Raw genomic sequence first — 13,197 nt, forward strand, 5'->3', positions numbered from 1 at the left:
GGCCCCAGAAGAGACCCCTTGGTAGATGTCAACCGCCTGGCCTTTCTCATGCCCCCAGAGGAAGCCCTCCCTCGTTCCCTGGAGCCCCTACTTTGGTCTGCATTTCTAGGTTGCAATGCACTAACTGGATCTTAAGTGCTTTTTTCACCAGTGATTACATTTTTTTCTTCTCTATCATAGTTTATTATAAGATATTGAATATAGTTCCCTATGCTGTACAGTTGGATTTCATTGCTTATTTCATATATTGCAGTTTGTATCTTCTAATCCCAAGATCCTAATTTATCCCTCCCCTTCCAAGTATTTTGTCATCTGTTATAAAGTTCAAGGGGAACATCTTTGAGCTAAAGCAAAATTGCCTTTCAATGCTAATTTTGAAATCCTAAATGAGAATATCGTGGAAGGATCAAAATGAGAACTACTCAGATTAGAAAGTGCAAAATGAAAAGCAAGACAAACAAGACAGAACAAGAAGTCGATAGAAGAGAAGGCGGCCTTCTGCACACGGAATATACTGGATAATTCCTGCTCTGCGGAACATCCTGGAATGAAGCCTGGGCAGAGGCTAGAGAGAAAGGAGAGATCTTGGCCTCTGCGCCAGAAATTCTTCTTACTTTTAACCTTAGAATTTCCATGGCCCTAACTCAGGGTGAGGAGTGTATGCTTAGTCACTCTTGCGACCAACTCTTTGTGACCCCATGGACTGTGACCGCACAGACTGTAACCTGCCAGGCTCCTCTGTCCATGGAATTTTTCAGGCAAGAATACTGGAGTGAGTTGCCATTTCTGACTCCAGGAGATCTTCCCGACCCAGGGATCAAACCTGTGTCCCTTGTGTCTCCTGCATGACAGGCAGATTCTCTACCACTACCCATCCTGGGAAGCCCAGAGTGCCCTGTGTTCAAATCTCTGCTACCCCAACCTACAAGCTGTGTGATTTGCGTAGGAGCATGTATCATTTATTGTCCAAATCAGGACATCTTAGAAAGTGAAAGAGGATGTTATCAATGATTTTACAAGGGCAATATAATGTATGGGCATTCCTCTCTTAAGCAAAATGATGTTTTTGTTTCTAGTGGTACACAATGATAGATACAATATCTACTTAGCATTTATTATTAATCTTTGCTCAGTTCTGCCTGTACTCTCTGTAATTCTATTGTGTGTGAACTATAACATTATCCCCATCTTTTCAGATGAGAAAACTGAGGATTGAAGAAGTTAATTAATGTTACCAAGACCTAGGTGGCAATATGTTCCAGTTTTCTTATAACTATACAGTTCAGTTCAGTTCTGTCGCTCAGTCATGTCCGATTCTTTGCGACCCCAAATACAGTAATGGGACTGTAAAGAACCATTAGAGGGAATTCCCTGGTGGTCCAGTGGTTGGGACTCCCTGCTTTCACTGCAGTGGGGCATGGGCTCAATCGCTGGTTGGGGAACTAAGATCTGGCATGACTAAAAAAATAAAAACCATTAGAACTTGAACATCTAAATGAGTCTCCTTGCTGGGAGCACTTATCTTGAGAAACTACTCAGCTACCATTGCTGCTTATTACTAAACATGTTTGGAATTATGCCTTTGGAACATCTCACAGATATTGATGCACATGTATTTAAAATTTTTTAACTTATTTTTATTGAGAGGTAATTGACATATAACATTATATTACTTTCAGATGTACAACATAACAATTTGATGTTTGTATACATTGAGAAATGACCGTGACCGGAGGTCAGCTTCATCACCGTCCATAGTTATAATTTTTTTCTTGTGATGAAAACTTAAGCTCTCCCTCTTAGCAACTTTCCAATACACAACACAGTACTGCTACTGTAGGCACCACGCTTACATTACATCCCCGTGACTTACTTATTTTATAACTGAATGTTTGCCGCTTTTGACCCTTTTTGCCCATTTTATTCCCCCCTCCCCACACCAGTTCTTGAAAATCATTTTTCTGATAATAAATTTTCATCCATAGAGAATAAATATGATTTTTGAAAGGAACTCAAAATCATCCCTTCTGACCCTCTTTACAGCCAGAAAAAGCTAGAAAATCTACAAAATCATAATTTGCTAGAGCCCATCAAAAAACGGATGTCCCAGGCCAACACAACTAGCATGAAATCTAAGGGTGGATGGGCTCCGCCTCAGAGGAGAGACTGGACGCGAGCCCTGTTTGTGCATACTTGCAACCGGGCAAAAAGGGAAGAAAAGGCCAGCAGACAAGTCAGCAGGAAGCAACCTGATAAAATGTTTGAAGAATCACAAAGGCCAAGGGTGGGTTAGCCTGAGACGGTACAACCTCCGGGAGTTGCAAGGAGCTCCTGCCCCTCAGCGTGCTTCTGCTCGTGGTACCCTAGCCGGCTTCTTCAGAGAAGCCAGTGGCAACCCACTCCAGTACTCTTGCCTGGAGAGTCCCATGGGCAGAGGAGCCTGGTAGGCTGCAGTCCATGGGGTCGCTAAGAGTCAGACACGACTGAGTGACTTCACTTTCACTTTTCACTTTCATGCATTGGAGAAGGAAATGGCAACCCACTCCAGTGTTCTTGCCTGGAGAATCCCAGGAACAGGGGAGTCTGGTGGGCTGCCGTCTATGGGGTCGCACAGAGTCAGATATGACTGAAGCAACTTAGTAGCAGCAGCAGCAGCCGGGTTCTTGGCTTCCTTCAGTTCACTTCAGTCGCTCAGTCGTGTCCGACTCTTTGTGACCCCATGAATCGCAGCATGCCAGGCCTCCCTGTCTATCACAAACTCCCGGAGTTCACTCAGACTCACGTTCATCAAGTCAGTGATGCCATCCAGCCATCTCATCCTCTGTCATCCCCTTCTCCTCCTGCCCCCAATCCCTCCCAGCATCAGAGTCTTTTCCAATGAGTCAACTCTTCGCATGAGGTGGCCAAAGTACTGGAGTTTCAGCTTTAGCATCATTCCCTCCAAAGAAATCCCAGGGCTGATCTCCTTCAGAATGGACTGGTTGGATCTCCTTGCGGTCCAAGGGACTCTCAAGAGTCTTCTCCAACACCACAGTTCAAAAGCATCAATTCTTCAGCGCTCAGCTTTCTTCACAGTCCAACTCTCACATCCATACATGACCAGTGGAAAAACCATAGCCTTGACTAGACGGACCTTTGTTGGCAAAGTAATGTCTCTGCTTTTGAATATGCTATCTAGGTTGGTCATAACTTTCCTTCCAAGGAGTAAGTGTCTTTTAATTTCATGGCTGCAGTCACCATCTGCAGTGATTTTGGAGCCTAAGATATTAAAGTCAGCCACTGTTTCCACTGTTGCCCCATCTAGTTCCCATGAAGTGATGGGACCAGATGCCATGATCTTCGTTTTCTGAATGTTGTGTTTTAAGCCACCTTTTTCACTCTCCACTTTCACTTTCATCAAGAGGCTTTTTAGTTCCTCTTCACTTTCTGCCATAAGGGTGGTGTCATCTGCATATCTGAGGTTATTGATATTTCTCCCAGCAATCTTGATTTCAGCTTGTGCTTCTTCCAGCCCAGCGTTTCTCATGATGTACTCTGCATAGAAGTTAAATAAGCAGGGTGATAATATACAGCCTTGACATTTTTCCTATTTGGAACCAGTCTGTTGTTCCATGCCCAGTTCTAACTGTTGCTTCCTGACCTGCATACAGGTTTCTCAAGAGGCAGGTCAGGTGGTCTGGTATTCCCATCTCTTTCAGAATTTTCCACAATCAGTAGAAACTGATGAAATTTTTGCCACGAAATTCAGGCGAGGCTTTATCGACGTCTCTTTTGCAGCACAGGGGAGCAAGAAAAAACAACAGGTTTGCTCGCTTGCTGCCTGCTCCCTGAGCGGGGCCTGCTCCTAATATTGGGCGAGTGGTGTGTCCAGGGGTCAGGCTGGGGGCGTGGCTTGCCCAGCCTTTAGGTGGTGTGTAGTATCCTGTTTTTGCTCCTGTTCTTCAGACCTGGCAGTTGTATCTTTGTATCTTTTGTTCAGAACCTGCTCTAACTACCTTGCAGTTATTTTTAGTCCCATATAGTTTCTTTGTATTTTGTTGCTTTGAGAGAGGTGTGTCCAGGCTCAGGCATTGCCGCACTGCAACAAGGGGCCCCATGTCCCAGCCTGTCTCACATGAAGCCACCAAACACTCATGAAAAACGGGACAAGGAGGAAGTCCAGGGACAACCTTCCTCCATGCTCAAAACTGGAAGAGGGATGTGATAATAGCTGTGGGAAAGGCATGAGATCACACCCATATCTTTTCTCCCCTACAAAGGGCATTAAGCCACTGAGGACAGGCCAGCAACACTTTGACCCCTAGGGCACATGTGAAGACACACTGCCGCTGGAGAAAGGGAAGAGAAGAAAGTCTGAACTCCCAGGGGAGGAGCTGGATCCACACCCTTAGGTCTCTATTGGAGAAAACCCAACTTCCAAGACACAGAGACCAGCACCCGCCCAAGGCTGGGGCTGAAACGGAACAACAGAGAACCACACTTCCGCCGTCAGCACCCGCCAGCAAGCATCAAGTAACAGACCACTGCGGTCTGCCACTGGGGAAGGGGTGAGGCGGTGGGAAGAGACGCTGAGGGGCAGGCACACAGGGGAGCTGAGAGCAGAGAAGGAGCTTTGAGAAAAAATCCTTCTGGCAAGGCAAGCCCCTCCCTTAGTATATGGTGATGCTACTCAATAGAATAAGCAGAAAAATCAGCAAAGACTTAGCAGGCCTGTACAACACTTCCAAACATCTTGACCTAATCGAATTTATAGAACATGCCAAAAATGACATCAGAATACATATGCTTTACAAGTGCACATAAAACATTCACCATGGCTACAACAATTAATTTAAAAGAATTGAAATCATGGAAAGTATGATCTCAGACCGTACTGGAATTAGAAATAGATTGCAGAAAGATATCTGGACAATCCCAAATCTCTGTAAACTATGTACCATGCATCCAAGTAACCCATGGATCAAAGAAGACACGTGGCAATTAGAAAATATTTTGCATGGAATGAAAATGAAACAAAACAACAATTTGTGAAAATGCAGCTAACACAGCACTTAGAGGAAAATTACAGCATCACTTGATGAAGAAAGATCTCGGTTTGAGGGAAATAGATATATTAACAATAATGAGCATCTCAAAACATTTATGTATATCTTCTTTACTGTATCTCAGTAATGGTTTATAATTTTTCGATTAGAGATCCTGCAAGTCTTTCACCATAAGTTCTGAGTTCACAAAAAGAAGAAATGAGGACTTCCCTGGTGGTCCAGTGGCTAAGACTCCGAGCTCCCAATGCAGGAGACCCAAGTTCCACCCCTGGTCAGGGAACTAGATCCCTTCAGTTCAGTTCAGTTCAGTCGCTCAGTCGTGTCCGACTCTTCCCGACCCCATGAATCACAGCACGCCAGACCTCCCTGTCCATCACCAACTCCCGGAGTTCACTCAGACTCATGTCCATCGAGTTGGTGATGCCATCCAGCCATCTCATCCTCTGTCATCCCCTTCTCCTCCTGCCCCCAATCCCTCCCAGCATCAGAGTCTTTTCCAATGAGTCAACTCTTCGCATGAGGTGGCCAGAGTACTGGAGTTTCAGCTTCAGCATCATTCCCTCCAAAGAAATCCCAGGGTTGATCTCCTTCAGAATGGACTGGTTGGATCTCCTTGCAGTCCAAGGGACTCTCAAGAGTCTTCTCCAACACCACAGTTCAAATGCATCAATTCTTTGGCGCTCAGCTTTCTTCACAGTCCAACTCTCACATCCATACATGACCACAGGAAAAACCATAGCCTTGATACAGACCTTTGTTGGCAAAGTAATGTCTCTGCTTTTGAATATGCTATCTAGGTTGGTCATAACTTTCCTTCCAAGGAGTAAGCGTCTTTTAATTTCATGGCTGCAGTCATCATCTGCAGTGATTTTGGAGCCCAAAAAAATAAAGTCTGACACTGTTTCCACTGTTTCCCCATCTTTTTCCCATGAAGTGATGGGACCGGATGCCATGATCTTCGTTTTCTGAATGTTGAGCTTTAAGCCAACTTTGTCACTCTCCACTTTCACTTTCATCAAGAAGCTTTTTAGTTCCTCTTCACTTTCTGCCATAAGGGTGGTGTCATCTGCATATCTGATTTCTCCCTGCGATCTTGATTCCAGCTTGTGCTTCTTCCAGTCCAGCGTTTCTCATGATGTACTCTGCATATAAGTTAAATAAGCAGGGTGACAATATACAGCCTTGATGTACTCCTTTTCCTATTTGGAACCAGTCTGTTGTTCCATGTCCAGTTCTAACTGTTGCTTCCTGACCTGCATACAGATTTCTCAAGAGGCAGGTCAGGTGGTCTGGTATTCCCATCTCTTTCAGAATTTTCCACAGTTTATTGTGATCCACACAGTCAAAGGCTTTGGCATAGTCAATAAAGCAGAAATAGATGTTTTTCTGGAACTCTCTTGCTTTTTCAATGATCCAGCGGATGTTGGCAATTTGATCTCTGGTTCCTCTGACTTTTCTAAAACCAGCTTGAACATCAGGAAGTTCACGGTTCACGTATTGCTGAAGGCTGGCTTGGAAAATTCTGAGCATTACTTTACTAGCGTGTGAGATGAGTGCAATTGTGCGGTAGTTTCAGCATTTTTTGGCATTGCCTTTCTTTGGGATTGGAATGAAAACTGACCTTTTCCAGTCCTGTGGCCACTGCTGAGTTTTCCAAATTTGTTGACATATTAAGTGCAGCACTTTCACAGCATCATCTTTCAGGAGTTGAAATAGCTCAACTGGAATTCCATCACCTCCACTAGCTTTGTTGGTAGTGATGCTTTCTAAGGCCCACTGACTTCACATTCCAGGATGTCTGGCTCTAGATGAGTGATCACACCATCGTGATTATCTGGGTCATGAAGATCTTTTTTGTACAGTTCTTCTGTGTATTCTTGCCACCTCTTCTTAATATCTTCTGCTTCTGTTAGGTCCATACCATTTCTGTCCTTTATCGAGCCCATCTTTGCATGAAATGTTCCCTTGGTATCTCTAATTTTCTTGAAGAGATCTCTAGTCTTTCCCATTCTGTTGTTTTCCTCTATTTCTTTGCATTGATTGCTGAGGAAGGCTTTCTTATCTCTTCTTGCTATTCTTTGGAACTCTGCATTCAGATGCTTATATCTTTCCTTTTCTCCTTTGCTTTTCACTTCTCTTCTTTTCACAGATATTTGTAAGGCCTCCCCAGACAGCCATTTTGCTTTTTTGCATTTCTTTTCCACAGGGATGGTCTTGATCCCTGTCTCCTGTACAATGTCATGAACCTCATTCCATAGTTCATCAGGCACTCTATCTATCAGATCTAGGCCCTTAAATCTATTTCTCACTTCCACTGTATAATCATAAAGGATTTGATTTAGGTCATACCTGAATGGTCTAGTGGTTTTCCCTACTTTCTTCAATTTAAGTCTGAATTTGGTGATAAGGAGTTCATGGTCTGAGCCACAGTCAGCTCCTGGTCTTGTTTTTGCTGACTGTATAGAGCTTCTCCATCTTTGGCTGCAAAGAATAGAATCAATCTGATTTCGGTGTTGACCATCTGGTGATGTCCATGTGTAGAGTCTTCTCTTGTGTTGTTGGAAGAAGTTGTTTGCTATGACCAGTGCGTTCTCTCGGCAAAACTCTATTAGCCTTTGCCCTGCTTCATTCCGTATTCCAAGGCCAAATTTGCCTGTTACTCCAGGTGTTTCTTGACTTCCTACTTTTGCATTTTGAAAAGGACATCTTTTTTGGGTGTTAGTTCTAAAAGATCTTGTAGGTCTTCATAGAACCGTTTAACTTCAGCTTAGGCCGCCACTAAAGGCCACAACTAAAGAGTTAGCTGGTGCAGCCAAATAAATAAATAAATATTTTTTAAGAAAGAAGAAATGACCTTTGAGCATAAACTAGAGCTTTAATTTCATTAGGGGTATATTCCAAATAAAACGAAGCAATAAAGCTTCACTTATTCATTTTATCAATGTTTATTCAAATAACCAGTACAAGTGAAGTATTTCTAGTTGCTCCATGCCCAAAAGGCAGATCAGATTATTAGTTTCTTGAAGGTAAGAGAATGTCTATTTGACTGGAAATGAACAATCCTTAACGGATTTTCCTACCAGGTGAGACTCGCTCATAAAAGCATTTTAACAGACATCACCTCTCTTAGCCAAGTTTCTTCAAGACTCAGCTCCAGCGGCACTTTGTCTGAGAAATCGTTGCCAATGGCAACTGGCCATCCATGCTGAGCCAGTGCCTTCCTGTGTCTCTCATGTCACCCTGTGATTAGTTAGACTGTGAGAAACAAAGGCCCGAAATGTGATGACAAACACTCATGAGTCTACTCACTCATTTAAAAACTTGTTGTGAAGGTGGGCAGTCTGAGGCCAGTGTGGCAGCTCCATGAAATCGTCCACTCTTTCTTCTCCAGCATCCTCACCACAAAACTTCATCCTCAAGGTCACCACGTGATCCAAAATGGCAGTTGCAAATGCAGCCTCTGATCCACACGGTAGACACTGGGAAGGGCGGCAGGTTCCAAAGGTGACCCTTCCCTCTAAGCGATCTCCCCAGACATCCCATTGGCACACCCCCTTATATCACACCGGCCAGGAGCTAGTCATAAGTGAAGAAACCTGGAAGATGTAGTCTTTATCCTGGGTAGCAATGTTCCCAGCTAAGAGTCAGGATTCTGTGACTACTGAGAGAGAAAATGCATATGGACCAGAAACCGGTAGTTCCTGCCAACCACACTGACTATGTCACATTTTAACTGCCTGGTTGTCTGTCTGTGTTACAAGAACGTGTATTGGGAGTGGCCAGCAGTACCTAACCCACAATAGGCAATGGAAAAAAATTTTAACTTTTGTATTGAGATTTATCATACTCACATCATAGTGAGTACACTAACCTTATTAAGGGTATGTCTGTCTCAATGAATTTTCACATGTGAATATACCTATGGGCTTCCCTGGTAGCTCAGCTGGTAGAGAATCCACCTTTGATTCAAGAGACCCCGGGTCAATTCCTGGGTCAGGAAGATCCCCTAGAGAAAGGCTAGGCTACCCATTCCAGTATTCTTGGGCTTCCCTGGTGGCTCAGATGGTAAAGAATCCACCTGCAATGTGGGTTCTGAAAGGTTGCTGCTAAGCCATGAAAGATGCCAGGATTGTTGGCCTCTGGAGGAGAGGAATTCAATCTGGGGCCAGTGACAAGACTTGATCGCTCAGAGCTTTTGTGTGACAAAGCTTTATTAAAGTATAAAAGAGACAGAAAAGCTTCTGATAGACATCAGAAGGAGGCAGAAAGAGTGCCCCCCTGCTAGTCTTTAGCCAGATGTTTTATGTCTGTTGGAAAGCTATTAATCAGATAAGAGAGACATCTCAAGGCTGAGGGAGTTTCACCAGGCCCCTCTCCCACAATATACATTTTTGAGATAGGATGGCATGAAGTGTGTCATCCCCCAGCCATAAAACAATTGATCTGAATACTGGTTTGTTGAGCTATTATCAACCCAAGGTTTGAGAAAAAAAAAGTTAGTCTTAGGTGGAACCATTTGAAGAAAGGCAAATTCCAAAGCAAATACATAGTTTAATTAACATCGCTTAAGAAAAACATTTCCATACATCAACATGCACCCGCCACGGGTGTACACGTGTTCCCCATCCTGAACCCCCCTCCCACCTCCCTCCCTATACCATCCCTCTGGGTCATCCCAGTGCACCAGCCCCAAGCTTCCTGTATCCTGCATCGGACCTGGACTGGCGATTCGTTTCTTATATGATATTATACATGTTTTAATGCCATTCTCCCAAATCATCCCCCTCCTACTTCTCCCACAGAGTCCAAAAAACTGTTCTATACATCTGTGTCTCTTTTGCTGTCTCGCATACAGGGTTGTCGTTACCATCTTTCTAAATTCCATATATATGCGGATGTATGTTGATGTATCGTAAAACCAATACAATATTGTAAAGTAAAAAAAAATAATAATAATAAAAGAAATAAAAGAAAAGAAAAAGAAAAACATTTCCATAAGAAAAACGCATTGGTTAACTCAAGGTTTGAGAAAAGTTAAGTTCAGGTGGAACCAGGTGTCGTCATGGCAACGCAGAATTTTAAGAGGAACCTGCTTTTAATCTTGTGTAGAGAAGGAAAAAAAATCTGACACTTGTAGTTTGTTTCCTCCTGCTGCTTTATCTCTCCATCAAATGTCTGACACTTACATTCTATTTCCTCCGTTTGGAGACCCCTGGCCTTCCTGCCTCTTACCCTCTCAGTTCAACCCCTGAGTTGGAAAGATTCCCTGGAGGAGGGCATGGCAACCCACTCCAGTTTTCTCCCCATGGACAGAGGAGCCTGGTGGGCTACAATCCATGGGGTCACCAAGAGTCAGACACGAATACACACTGAGGAAACCAGAAGGGAAGGAGACACGTGTACCCCAATGTTCATCGCAGCACTGTTTATAATAGCCAGGACATGGAAGCAACCTAGATGCCCATCAGCAGATGAATGGATAAGAAAGCTGTGGTACAATATACACAGTGGAGTATTACTCAGCCATTAAAAAGAATACATTTGAATCAGTTCTAATGAGATGGATGAAACTGGAGCCTATTATACAGAGTGAAGTAAGCCAGAAAGAAAAACACCAACACAGTATACTAACACATACATATGGAATTTAGAAAGATGGTAACAATAACCCTGTGTACGAGACAGCAAAAGAGACACTGATGTACAGATCAGTCTTATGACTCTGTGGGAGAGGGAGAGGGTGGGGAGATTTGGGAGAATAGCATTGAAACATGTATAATATCATGTATGAAACGAGTCGCCAGTCCAGGTTCGATGCACGATACTGGATGCTTGGGGCTGGTGCACTGGGACGACCCAGAGGGAGGGTAGGGGAGGGAAGAGGGAGGTGGGTTCAGGATGGGGAACGCGGGTATACCTGTGGTGGATTCATTTCGATATTTGGCAAAACTAATACAATATTGTAAAGTTTAAAAAAAAATAAAATTAAAAAAAAAAAAAAAAAGAGTCAGACACGACTGAGCAGCCAAGCACAGCACAGCACTTGTAACCACTGCCCAGGTCCCAGTAAAGGCCATTTCCCCCACTCTGAAGGTTTCCTTCCTGCTCCTTCCTAGTCAACTCCTCCCATAGGTAACCACAATTCCAACTTCTCACCTCAATTAATTGTGCCTGTTCTTGAACTTCAGTTCAGTCGCTCAGTCGTGTCCAACTCTTTGCAACCCCATGAACCGCAGCACACCAGGCCTCTCCGTCCATCACCAACTTCCGGAGTTCACCCAAACCCATGTCCATCGAGTCGGTGATGCCATCCAACCATCTCATCCTCTATCGTCCCCTTCTCCTCCTGCCCTCAATCTTTCCCAGCATCAGGGTCTTTTCAAATGAGTCAGCTCTTCACATCAGGTGTCCAAAGTATTGGAATTTCAGCTTCAACATCAGTCCCTCCAATGAACACCCAGGACTGATCTCCTTTAGGATGAACTTCATATCCATGAAATCATATGGCACTTGATGTTTTAACCAACTAAGTAAGGATTTCTAGGAATTGTAAACGATCCAAGCTAAATTTTCCAGGTTAGTCTTCATTTTGAACATGCTGTAATAAAAACATTCTTACTTTCTAGAAGATTGGATTCCTACTTGACATACCCAGATGCTGTCAACAGACATTATGTAGTCCAATTCCCTTTGGCCTTAACTGTTTTCCACAATAAAGTTGTCTCATCCGTCCTCCTTTTTAAAGAGAAATGTGCCTTGAAAGGCCATCTCCATCAAGAAGCCTCCTGCCACAGCTCTGGGTGTGCCAGGACTCTCAGCGTGTGTTTGACGGGGAGAGGGATGACGCTGGGACATAAACAAAAGCTGGCAGTGGAGACAGACAGAGCCAAGGCTGGCCATCTGGAACCCCTGCAGCTGGCCCAGCGGGATGCTGCGTGCCAGTCCCAACTGCCCAGCTGGAGGATTCTCCGCCTCTGCCACCCCCACCGTTGGCAAGGAACCATCTCCCTCCTCGCTGGCACTCGCCTCATTTCCTATTGGTCAGAAGGAGAAGAGTGGGCCCAGATTTGTTCATCAGGCCCAGCAGGACATGGCGAAAGCTTGGCAGCAACGAAAGCAGCAGACAAAAGGCTGTCGGAGCGGGGTCTGATGGGAAGGCAGTGCGGCTTAGAGCAGAAGCACGGCGTCTCTGCCACCTAAGAAAAGGACCCCACTCTTCTTGGAAACCACTGCAGAAAGTTTGTCCCACCACGTGTCAGGCTTTGGCTAAAACCAGGAAGTTGACGGGGACAAGGGGTTGGGGGAGGGGCGGGAGGGGCAGAGGGGATACAGCACAGTGAAGGAAGCCATCCTTCACATGCAGGTGTGGAGTGGGGCCCTAGGGGAAAGACGGTGCTGGAACCAGGGTGCTGCCCCACCCTCCTACCCCACCCCTGCTTCAGCACACCTCAGAAGATCCCCAGAGAACATCTCTCCAGCCCCAGCCTCCAGCTCTGGAAGTCCCTGATGAGGGTGGAGAGGCAGCTCAAACCACCACCCAGGGGGAGAAGTAAATCTTCTATTCCAGGTACTTCTCCTGGCCTGGTCCTAACCCCGCCGCCATCATTTCCCCCTCCTTTTACGCACGCTAGGACCACAGCTCAATTCAGCTTTGTCGAGTCAGGCTGGGATGATGTCCCCTGGAAGCATCTCCCAAAACACACTGGCCCCACGAGTCCATTTGGACAGCCATAGGAAACATGAACAAAGAAAGAGGGAAGAAAAGCATCTATTCACAGGCTCCCAGCCACCACCAGTCGTTTTTGTTCCGGGGGGTGGGTGGACCTCTCCTGCACTCCCCAGCTGCATATGCAGAGCACCAGTTGGGTTTCCACGAGTCCCATGTGTCAGTGTCAGCTTAACCTTTTAGGACAGGACACGAGAGTATAAGCAAGGCTGTCCTTAGGTCATACGTGGCCTTGGCAGATGTTTTCTGTGGGCTCCATCTGTATAAACAATTTGACTGAAAACTCTACTAGTTTCAGAGTTTCACAGTCTACATGAGATACAGTGATTTGTTGACGGGAATTTAGATAATGGGCCAAGAATTGGTATTTACATGCTTGTTTATTCTCCTATCAACACACGTGAAGTTTTCTTTTGACATATCCAA

Source organism: Bos grunniens, chromosome 24 (genome assembly GCF_055505025.1).
Source record: "Bos grunniens cultivar Pamir isolate PY7600 chromosome 24, Bosgru_T2T1.0, whole genome shotgun sequence".
NCBI classification, from domain to species: domain Eukaryota; kingdom Metazoa; phylum Chordata; class Mammalia; order Artiodactyla; family Bovidae; genus Bos; species Bos grunniens.